Source organism: Alosa alosa, chromosome 16 (assembly GCF_017589495.1).
Source record: "Alosa alosa isolate M-15738 ecotype Scorff River chromosome 16, AALO_Geno_1.1, whole genome shotgun sequence".
NCBI lineage: Eukaryota > Metazoa > Chordata > Actinopteri > Clupeiformes > Clupeidae > Alosa > Alosa alosa.
In genome coordinates, this window is record NC_063204.1 from 32,827,641 (window position 1) to 32,839,985 (window position 12,345).

The window sequence follows — 12,345 nt, forward strand, 5'->3', positions numbered from 1 at the left end:
CAACATTGTTTTTTGCAGAAGCCTACCCTAGGCTACAGATTAGTTCTTAAAAGTTATTTCTCCACTATACTGGCCAATTTTTCAAAAAGGTGCTTTCTCTTCGTCCCCCACAAATTAAGCTACAGGTAGTTCCATAGAGAGACGTTAGAATAAATTCGCATTTTGCGATTGACAACGTTGTGATAAGTAGGCTATAACACTAACTTTGCAAAGTTAACTTGAATGCATTGTAACACCCACCAACTTCCCACCAATGTAATAAAAATCTGCACATTTTAAGCGTAATAATCCTGCCAACGTAATAATTTCCCACGTTTGCAGCTTGTCTCAAGTAAAGTATGTAAGAAAGTGATTATATTGATAGCACATGTCATTATGGTGTTATGATTTATCACCCAGAAGAAATAATATTTTCTGATTGGCTGGTAGGGTGACTATGAAGTGATAAAAAAGTTAATCACCATTCCATATCAATGCTGTTTTTAATGGTATCTATGTACAGTATATAACAACCAGAGTAAACAAAGGTTTAACCTGGAAGCAGGCTTCACAACAATGGAATTAACCCTAAACAAGCTACCCACAGTGTACACAGTTCCAACTGGAGAATAAGTGAAATGGCGGCCTTCATGGTGTCCCAATATACAGAATTAATGGACTCGGTGGAGGAACCTCCACTCCGCTGGGCGCCGTGGAGCTCTGCCTCTGCCTTGTCCATAAAGGATTACTTCTTTAAATTGGGACACCTCGTCATCATACGCATTTTATTAACAAAACAGAAGAGTAGAAACACTGCAGCTTTCCTGCTTGGCCCCCAGTAAGAGAAGGCAGTAACACAATGAGTACATTCACAGCTGCTTGGCCCCCAGAAAAAAGGTGATGAAAATTACTAAAGGTAGAAAGACAATGATATACTGTGCAGTAATCTGCTTAGCCCACACTAAAGGTGTTGAACTATGTAAGGCAAAAACACAATGGATGCCTAATCAGCTTTGCATAAAGAGTCTGGGACCTGTCCCTATAAACAGTCCCTGTCCCTATTACTACATTAAAAATCTGTTTACTATACGGTTACAAACTGCAATTATGGCATTTATCTAAGTGAAATAATAACAAAACATAACCGCAAGCGGTGATTGTCGGGGTCCAAGCAGTGGCAAGAAGTGCGCTTTAGTAGAATGAAGGTGTGGGCTGTAGCACCCCCTATTGACTGAATTGTTTGAAATTTGGTGTGCATCCAGAAGATGTAGTATTTATTATGTGTACCAAGTTTGAAAAGGATTGGACCTTTACAAGATACGATATAGGTAATAGAAACATTATAGGCCATGTCCCAAAACTGGATTGATGTGTAACTTTCAGACGAAGTGACGAATCAAAAACCTATTCAGCTTGGTCTGAAGATGATGTGTACTGAATTGCGTAGGAATTGGAGATAGATTAGTTTCACTTTTAAATTTTCAGAAAATGGTGGGGAAATGTGAAGGATGGAAATGGGTGTGGCTGAGTTTGTTGTATGCAGGAGATCTGAAGGAACAAATGGAAAGAAGAATTTATCACAAATTCCATAGGGTTCTGGAGATATGAGCAAAAATGTAAATGGTAAATGATTTTTTAAAATGGCGGGAAATTTGTACAATGGACTAGTCGCACGAAAGGCTCTCGGTGATCTCCTTTGTTTTGTATGGAGCCAGGTGTGTTTGAACCTGCATGCAATCTGAATGTAAATAGTGTCTACACAGACCCGGTTGGGTGTGGCACCAAGTGAATCAGCAACTTTTTCTTCTTCTTGATGATGTGGCAAGCAAAACTGAACTGAAAACTGAACTGAACCCTCTGAACTGGAGGACGACTCTTTTTTTACAGAATGTCCAATAAAAATTGACGTTGGTCCATGCGTCAATTCTAGCTTTGGAACTTGGCGCATGGTCAGAGCAGACTGCCGCTGGATCCGAGCCCCAGTGTTCAATACGGCGCTGACTATGAATTGGCCGGATTTACTATCCTAGCCTCCGCCATTCATTTGTATGGATGGGGGGACTTAATCACACTCTCCAGTTATATATATAATATGTAATATTCCACATAGGACATGTATATGTTTGTAGGCTTAAACATACCCCCCCCACCCCCATAAATACCCAATAACAAATACAACTCCACACGGGTACACAGGACATTTGTAAACTTGAAGTCTTAAATACCCCCCATTAATACTTATTTTCTTCTACCCTTCTTTTTTTTGTCTGTCGTGCCCTCTATATGCATGTGTAGGTATGTGTATATGTGTGTATATATGTATATTATTTTTTTCTGTCTTTGTCACTTTTCTGTTGCCTTAGATGTAATAACAAAAAAAATGCAATGTAATAGGTGAAGTAAGTGAAGTTTGTGCCGTACATGTGGATAAACAATAGCAATAAAGTAATAAAAAAAGAGCCAGTAGCACATGAACCATGGAGCAGTACTACCAGAAGGACAAGTAAATGCATCTATGCAAAAGGAATCTGCTTGCAAGCATGAGCACTAGGGCTTTTTATTGACAAGAATTTGGTGATACGATACATATACGATACATGGGTTATAATTCAATATATTTCAATACTAATTTTAGAAAAACTTATATTATAAAGAAGACACCATCATACGCATAAAATGTAAGTAAAATAAATTTGCTTTAAACAAGCAATTCAATACACTGTACAGTACAGTTCTGCCTATGTCAATAACAAAATGAAGTGCTTGCATGTAAAATAATACTCAAATATATGTAATATAATGTTTCTGAAAATCGATACAGTATTGGCAAATAAAATATTGTGATATTCTATTTTATCAATATTTTCTTACACCCCTATGCACCTATGTAATAGCAGGATTCCACTAAAGCTTGCTTTGCTAAAGTATGCCATGTGTGTGTGTGTGTGTGTGTGTGTGTGTGTGTGTGTGTGTGTGTGTGTGAGACAAGCAGAGTATCAGTATACATATGTCTGTACTTGCCTAGTAATTGAAGTTAAAGTCTTACATTTACTCTTACTTTTAATATTACAGTTATATTAAATATCACAGTACCACTGACTGACAAGGGGTTACAATCGAAAAAAGCAACATTTACCCAAATAATATTGGAATGACTAAATAACATCCTAAGGAGATTCGTGCAGGACATTCATGCATTTACCTGGCACCTTTATCCAAAGCACCTTCATCCAAGCAGCACAGCCTCTGCATTGTGTTACCAGGTTTGTCTTGGTCAGTGGTGTCACTTTTAATGGTGTTAAAATAGCAATTTGTGATTATGTGTCTGACCACACCTAGTTTTTTCATCGGCATGCTTGTGGATGTGCAAATTTCATTTGATAACAACTCGTGTGCCTGGTGGAATAATGATCATTGCGCCAGTGTAAACTAGCAATGAGAGGTTGCTTGATGCCATTATTCAGGCCCGGCTATTAGGTTAGATTCAATTCTTATAGGTTGAAAGCACTATTTTCCTGTTGCCAGATAGATAGATTGATAGATAGATAGATAGATAGATAGATAGATAGAAAGATACTTTATTGATAATGCCACTGTAAGGTGTACACTTTTTTACATGCAGATAGCATTTTGGTCAGTACACAAATAATGCTATTACATTTTAACTTCATGGTTTGATGCATTATGCAAAAGTATCATTGATGTAACCCAAATTACATCAATTCCTACTTCTTGTGGCTTGTTCCCCCTGTGCACAATGGAAATGCTTTTGTTGTGGAGGCGAAGGACTAACTGGCAAAAACCATCTCCAAAGAGCTATCTACTGACAAGGTAATGTTTCATGATTGTCACTACTTCCCTGAAACCCAGAAAATGCAGTTTTTCCTAAATAACTACCTGAACCGTGGCAGGATGAAGACATTTTTATAGTAAGTTGGTCTCAAGGGCCCACATCAACCTAGCCCATAATCACTCATTTGTGATTTGCACCCCATGAAAATACAATATCATTCTGCTTTAATCGCTCCTATCTTCAGTTAAGATGTTCAGAACTGCACCAAATTTTATGTGTATAATTAACCTGACATTCTCTGGGGGTATGCCAAGTTTCGTAGAATTTCATCCATGGGGGGGTCAAAAAAAATTGAGTTATGTGTACATTTAGTGACTGTACACTTATTGGCCTGTAAATGGTGGTGTTGAGCGAAGGGTTGCTGTAAGAGGATATTGTCTCACACGCACTCTTTCTCGCAAACACACATACATACATCAACACACATGCACATGCAGACATATACACACACACACATGCATGCACACACACTCACATCCACAGGCACAGACACACGCATCCACAGACACACACAAACACACACACACTGTATGCACGCACACATACACACACAGACACAAACACACACACATATACACACACACACACACATATACACACGCACACACAGGCACGCACATACTATCGGTATCGGCAATTAGAACATAATTACAAATTCAGTAGGATTAAAGGAAAACCAAATATTCATCATCATTTGGCTGCATTTCCAGTATTGGCGTTACGTAGTAGTTTGTCCACCAGATGGCGCATCGATGCAGCGAGACGTAACTTTGTTGGAAGTTAATCTAAAGTGGGTTGGAAAGACAATAGACGCTTCCTACAAGGACAACACTGTAGTTTACCGCAGAGAACGTCTAATAAGGGTAGGATGATTTTCACATGAAATGTAATTCCCATTTCTTCTTGAAGCCGAAATAAATCTGAGAATGTTTATCGGACATGCTTGGTTTTTACTGCAGGTAGTCTACGCTAATCTTATAGAAGTTATATCAATAGTCTAGGACCTAGGTAAAATAATGTTACCATTAGCACTGGTTGAGTGATGGAGGCCAATTTGATTATTGGTGTATTTGTAGAAAACCATAAATGCGGTTACCAAGCAAATTGATATCAGCGCTGTAATTGTATCTTTCGACTGTCATCTCATTCTTTTCTGACCATAGCCTAGCCTACTAACAGGAGCTAAGAGAGTTAGCCATAACGCGTTTGCTAACGCGATGGTTTTCTAATGGAAAATATACCTGAAAGATAACCTGTCTATGCATCCTAAACAGGCTGGGACATTTCTGCTTGCTAAATAGGTTTTTCTGCTGTTGATTCGCTCACAGTCCTTGGTGGCCGTGTCAGTGCTTTGTATTGTTTGTAAATGTTGCATTAAGACCACAAGTCTCAAAAAGCATCTGCTAACGTTCATTCCCAAACACCCACTAGCTACTTCAATCCTCTATTTTCAAAGGTGTTTCAAGTAAGGAAGAGCATGGTTCAAAGTAAAGTAGGCTAACCAGGACTGAGACGACGTAATTGACTACATAAATTCGGCAAAGTGAATCATTTGTGTCAACTCGTCACAATGTAGAATCGTCACAATTTATTAACACACCCGTGATGATCTAACCTGACCCTAGCCAGATGAATGTCGTTCCGCTTAGCTCCGCCTAGCTTCACTCACATCCATCTGGGACCTCTTCCGTTGAGAGTGATTTCTCCAACCAACTTTTATGGTTTAGCCAATCAGGACTTAGGGCGGGAGTTTCATAGATGTGACATAGCGTAGAAGCGACTGTGAGTCTGTTATTAGCGTCCACGGGTTGGCCCGATGTGAGTGGTTGAAGTAGCACGTCAATAGATGACGGACAAGTGGCTTATTCAATCATATGCAAGCATTTTTTGATTAGGCCCAGCCTTCTGAAGCAACACTTCAATGGATCGGTTCCAGATGGATGAGTGGAGCTAGGCGGAGCGAAATTCATCTGGCTATTGCCAGGTTAGTGATGATCTACATCTCCATTTAAACCAAGTGTTTTAGAGCGCACTTTGAGAGATGTATCCAGGGCAGGGCTGTATCTGTTGCACGTGCTACAAAAATCATTCTGTGCGATTGATGATTTACCAACGTTATGTCTGATACAGTTTTGCCTATTGCTATACATGCGTGAGACTGAGACGCTTGTTTGTTTGTTTGAAATTCGTGTTTAGGGTGTGAGAGGGGAATCGATGTGCTTGATAGCAGCTTGGTAGTTGTAGTCTATGCGATTAAAAATCATGTGCGTTTGAAGTATCCCAACAATGATAACACTTTCATTATGGCTGCTTTAGCCGCAGACCTTCAGCTACTGTACTGTGGGTCCCATTTAGAAGAGGCCACTTCATTTGCGCTTTTTGTGATTCACACAGCTGCGTGAAATGTATTACAACTTTTCACCAAGAGGTGGCAGCTTAATACTGTAAGCCGGGGGTTTTCAACCGGTGGTCCGCGGCCCACTTGTGGTCTGTGAGAACATTGCTGGTGGTCCCTGACCATGCATTCAGTAGTTGCAATGTGGGAATCAGTATTTTTATTCAGTGGTGGTCCTGGCGTTACGTAATTAGTCAGAATGGTGGTCCCTGGTTCACAATCAGTTGGAAACCCCCGCTGTAAGCCATTGGTTCCCAAAGGAGATTTTATTTGGGTCGCCAGCATAGCCTAGTGACAATTTATGTTGTGTAATAGGCCCAGATTATAGGGCTATAGAGCTAACAGCTTTCTACGATCTAGTTTGTTAACAGTCACTGTTTTGTCATAACTCCCTCTATGCATTTTTGCATTTAGAATAGCTCTAAAACTGAGGGGCGAACATGTCGCAGAGGGGACGCCAGAGCGTGGTAATCACAATCGCAAAATTAAACAATATTTCTATCGGGCGTCTACGTTGCCACGAACAATAACGCAGCTCTCAACTTAAAATGTGAACAGTCTAGCAACGCATTTCATGAAGGCCCTTTTGGACATGTCAGTTATTTGTACCACTGGCTAGATGTAAAACTGCATTTCGTTTTAGACTATTGGTATTTAATTTGTGCATTGAGAATAAAGTTGAGTATCATATGAACTAAAGATAAAATCTTGCATATGTAGAAGAAGAAACATTCACAAAAATCGTGGCATGACCTCTCTTCTTGATAGCTGTTGAAAACTGCATGGAATTGACAGGGATTGTTTTGTTTATTAATAAATAAATACATAAATAAATAAATAAAAGTAAAACCTTCAGCGTTCCCCTATACAATGTAGCCTACAGATGTATAGGACCTTTCATCAGTCCAGTTGCAATGGATGAACTGTGATAAACTGCCCTACTTGTTGCTTGTTACTGCCCTAATTGTTTAGAGATTTTAAAGGTTTTATAACAATGCTACAAATTTTTTGGCTAGTGCTACAAATCTATTCACCTTTGCAGCGCCAGTAGGATACTTTCTGTGCGGCCCGCACACACACACACACACACACATGCATGCCAAACAACACAAAAGTTTCAAGAGTGGGGGATGGAGACAAATTGATTAGTGTGATTTATGTTTGCGGAACGGATGTACAGGACTGAGCGGCGGTCATATTTTGTACCGCTATGCGGTACATCTAGTTATCACAAACATTATTATGCCTATATTGTTGTATGCACAAAATTACATGTTTTTTAATGAAGTTTAATTTAAATGCCTGAATGTAAGGAGTCAGGAAACAAAATACCAGCTTTTGTATATGGTAAAATAATTCATCATTAAATAATTAAATAGCCTTCCAACAGGTTGAAGCGGAGTTTTGATACCAACGTTATCGATTAGTTTCAGTTTCTCTCGCGCAGACGCCTGCATTGAATAAACACTCAAGCTTTAAGAAACTCAAATAGCCTAGATGCATGCTTAGCATTTTGTGATCATTAAGGCTAGTTTAACAAACTCTTAGTCAGCTGTATATCCTCTGATTTTAATATTTACCGACATCTAGGTGATATTTGTAACATTTACATTTTGTATTTGGCCTGTTATGTCGAAAAATTTAAACACATTGTGAAACTTAAAGGCCAAATTTGGAGACTTGCATGTCGAAATTTGCTGCAAATTCAAAACCGGATTACTCTGGAACGGCTAACTGTACAGGGGACTGCTTTAAACCTTCGGGTTCGGTAAGGTCTGCTGTTTATTTTGATATATGGTTTGCCATGTTTTGAACGAAGGGTTCATGAAGTATTCCACCAAGATGAATGGGTAGGGAGATTGGCGCAGAACCTAGAATTTATGATTCAATGTAATCATAGTATTTATTTGTCTCGCGAACCGTTCACCAAACGGCTAACATCGTTTACAAGCTGAGAAAAAGCTCTTTCATGTGATGTGATACTTGTGATGTCTGTATGATGAGTAGGCTAGCCTACTTCGTGAGTAGTGCGTCCGATTAGTCGGACGCAAACCAGAATATTGAAAGAAGGGGGCACCAAGGCCACAGTGGCCTGTAAACCTCTGATTTTCAAAGGGGCATCACGGCCAACGCAAGGGGCAAAGACGGCCATGGCCGTCGTGGCCGCCGTGAAATTCCTACCCTGGTCTTAAAGCAAGTTTACAACCGGCAAGTCGATCAGACTAAAAGGGGGAAAAAATAAATATTTGGGTCGGTTCTAAATTGACATGGTCGGTCGGGTTACGGTAAACAGAAATATTTTTAAAAGATGGCCTAATCCATATTGAGCTTGCAGAAACTACAATCAAATCTTCTGTTTTTCAAATACAATCAGGTGAAAGAGACAAATTTAGCCTTCTAGCTCTATAGACCCCTATTGTTTTTGCACTTTCTCCCGATCGCCCTAGCTGAACTGCAACAGATTGCAGGTACAATGGCAGTGAACCGACTTTCCATAAACGGGCTTGGTTAAACCCAGAGCCATATAAAGGTAGAGTTGCGACAATGGGTGTTCAAAATTCCGTTGGTCACGTGGTTTGTGTAAACCTCAACTAGTTCCCGGAAGTGATTGACAATGGATAAGAATGCATTAAATAGGCTACTGTTCAATGATAGACAGAGCCACGATTTTGGGTAATTGACAGTCAATAAATGCATTGATATACAATATAACACAGTGTAAATTGTGTAAACTATGTAGTTATCCTACCATTACAACAATATTAAATTAAATTCCAGAAATTATATCTTAGCCTGCTATATAAGGTGACTTTTTTTCCGCCCTTTTACGTGTCACTTAATATTAATTTCTGTACAAAATCAAGACGGGAGATTCTTTAGAAAACGCAATTGCTCCCACCCCATAAGTGTAAATTATCTCTATATAAAATAAATGACCTCGTACAGTGACTCGAAAAGCTGTAAACAGTGTTTTTGAGACTGCGTGTAGCCTACAAAAGCGCAGCTCCTGTGAAATTTTGATTTTGCAACGAGAAACTGTAACACAGCTAGTCTAACATTACTTGTTTGAGTTTTCTACCCCGCGTTTCCTCTGGTAGTCACTGATCTGAGCTAATGAGCGAATTACCTAGCCAAGCCTAGCCTATCGTCGGCGGAGAGAAAAAAAAAGTTTAAAAGTTTTTAACATCTCCAGTGTAATGGTGGGCATTCTAAGTTAACCGTAGCATTAGGCCTACCTATTTAGTAACCCCATGGTAATGCGAGTGATCATAATAAAATATAACACGTGACATGTAAGTCCTTCGATAAATAACCAGGCTATGAACTCATAAACATGAACAGCATTGTGTCATCGTTTGTCATTTACCGTGCTGTGAACAGCATTAAGATGATAGGCTAAGGAGCTTGAGATTCAGACAGGTGAGCACCTGGGAATGGTGTGCATCGTGTCAGAAAATAGCAATTTGATCAGTGATCATGCATCATCAGCGCAAGCTTGGTTTGGAACTTTCTGGGGATGGGGATTTTACACGATCCTTTCTGGGCTAGTGTGCCCTGCTGTGTTGATATGACCGTGCTGATGCTAACAGCTGCAGCTCCCTCAAATCTAGGTTCTCTCATGCATATTAGGCTAGCTTTTGCCAATGAAAATGAATGCAAAATAAAAAAAAAAACAGTCCTGCTCCTAACTGAAGAAACGTTTATACTTTACCAACAATGTTAACAACAAACTCAGTTTCACTACTGCAAGTACAAAGTTGGCTGTAAATATGCCATATTTAACGAACCAGCTAGCTTTGTGATAACAAAATCTTACCTTTTATGTGTTTAGTCCACTGAAAGTTATCCACATATCAAACGATTAAATCCACAGTTATGGAGGAATTGTTTTGGGGAAGCAGTTGCACTTTATCCCACTTTTGCTGCCCTTTTTAAAATTAAACCACTTAAATCCATAGCCTAGATGAGCATTGTGCATAACGTTACAACTATGTTGACATGATGGTAGCAGCTAAAGCTAAATTCCCAAGACAGTCACGTCATAAAAGTTGTAGGCTACAAACGCAAAAACTTAATGACAGCTTGTTCATGGTGTTGCCTAATTGAAATGGTATAGGCAAGGTTTATCTTATATTAGGTTATTATGTGTGGCACATTTATTGGGCTTTAGCCTCTTTTCATTTATTTGATAAGGAACTGAAAAACTGAGCAGCAGAAAAGCTGGCATAGTCGATACATAAATAGTTTTATAGTAGTAATATTATAATAAGGTTATTAATACTATTACTTTACTACTATTACTATGGTTACTGTTATTATTATTATTCAGATGAGCCAATAATGTAAATCTGAGTCTGAAATGTTGGCTACAAACTGTAACTGCACTGCTGCTATTATAAATTGTTAACTTTCGGGAACTATTTGAGGCTTCCATTAGCCGCCATTGTTGAAAACAAAATTGAACATTAGCGTCAATGGAGTTGTCGCAACTCTACCTTTATATGGCTCTGGTTAAACCCAAGGGGGCAGGCGAACGTTCAGAGAGCGTAGACACTATGTGCGGCTCTGAGGCTAGGAGGAGACCACTTCCAGCTAGCATTCCAAGGATACAAGGAAGTTTATTGTCACATGCATATAGTTACTGGAAGTAAGAAATGCAGTGAAATTATGTCTGGTGTCAGCCTATTTGTGCATTAATGGGGGGGGGTAAAAAGTGCAGTAGAAGAGGGGTTTAGTAGATTAAGTGGCAAGGGCTGCATAAAAAAGGTGGGGGAGGATTGGGATTGGGTGGGGGGCACCAACAAGGAGCACCCAAGAGCAACAGGGGCAAGGAAAAACTCCCTTACCAAGGAAGAATGAAGGAACCTCATTCATTTTGGTGTCACTTTGATATCAAATAACGTTACAAATGAAGTGTTTTAGCCTTTATATGAACCTTTTCTGTTTTTGGAGAAATACAACATAGTATTATTGGTCAAAAAGGGAGATCCAAGGTCTAACAAGAGCCAAGGAGCAGGACCGGAGCACTCAATGCTTAACATGTTTTTATTTGTGCAAACTGACTAACATTTCGACGCCCATGCGTCTTCTGATGTACCACACCCACCTAGGCCAGTAACCAATGCCTGGAAAGATGTTAATATCTGACTCTTTAAAAACTGTACATCATTGCCACTGACTGTTTGACTCTGAAGAGTCAGCACACATACGTCTCCAAGACGTCTGGAAAAGATCTGAACAGCTTAATTACATCGCGTTTCATTTAGAACGTCTTATTTTGATCTTACAAACAGCGGCGGCATATGCACTGTCAGTGTGTGTAATAGTTCTACATCTTCTGGAGATCTTAATGTCTTATTTTGATCTTACAAATGTCGGCGCTATTTCACCGTCAAGATGCATTTTAGTTCTACATCTGCTGGAAATCTGTATGTCTAAAATACGCTTTATTCCAGTATAGCCTACGTCATCTGCTAGGATTAGAAATATGTGCTAGCTGATCATCATCTTACCGTCAAAAGGCTGTCATTTGGCATCACAGCAGCACTTCGCACATAGCTAACGATTTGATGCAACACATCCTAGCAAGTCTGAATGGATATAAACAAGCACACATCCTGGCTATACCAGTTTAACATGGCAAATTCAATTGTGCAGGCTATAGTATTCAGTGATTTTAATTCTTACAAAACAGCCAATATCACCATACAATCAATCTAAATTTTGAGAGTTTTAGTGGTTCCTACCATTTTGTATAGTTGTTTGTAAGTGTATGCAAGTAGCCTAAAGGTCATGGTTTTTCATAGATGCTTTTGACAATATTTACAGAGCAAACCAATAACTCAAAACACAGTTGATTATTTTACAGTTTTTACAAAAACAACATTACTACACATTAATCACAAACATTTGTTAAACTGCTTGACACCTTATGGTGCACTGAGACATGCTGTAATTCCAAAACTAGCAATGTGTTTCACTTATGAAAACAAAATAATAGACAAATAAACAGACCATTTAAACAAGCTCAACATTAATCTGGGGAGTTTCTTACGAATTTGTAAAATGACGATTTTGATCAGCATGGCCATGTGAACATTCTCATAGCAGTAGTAAA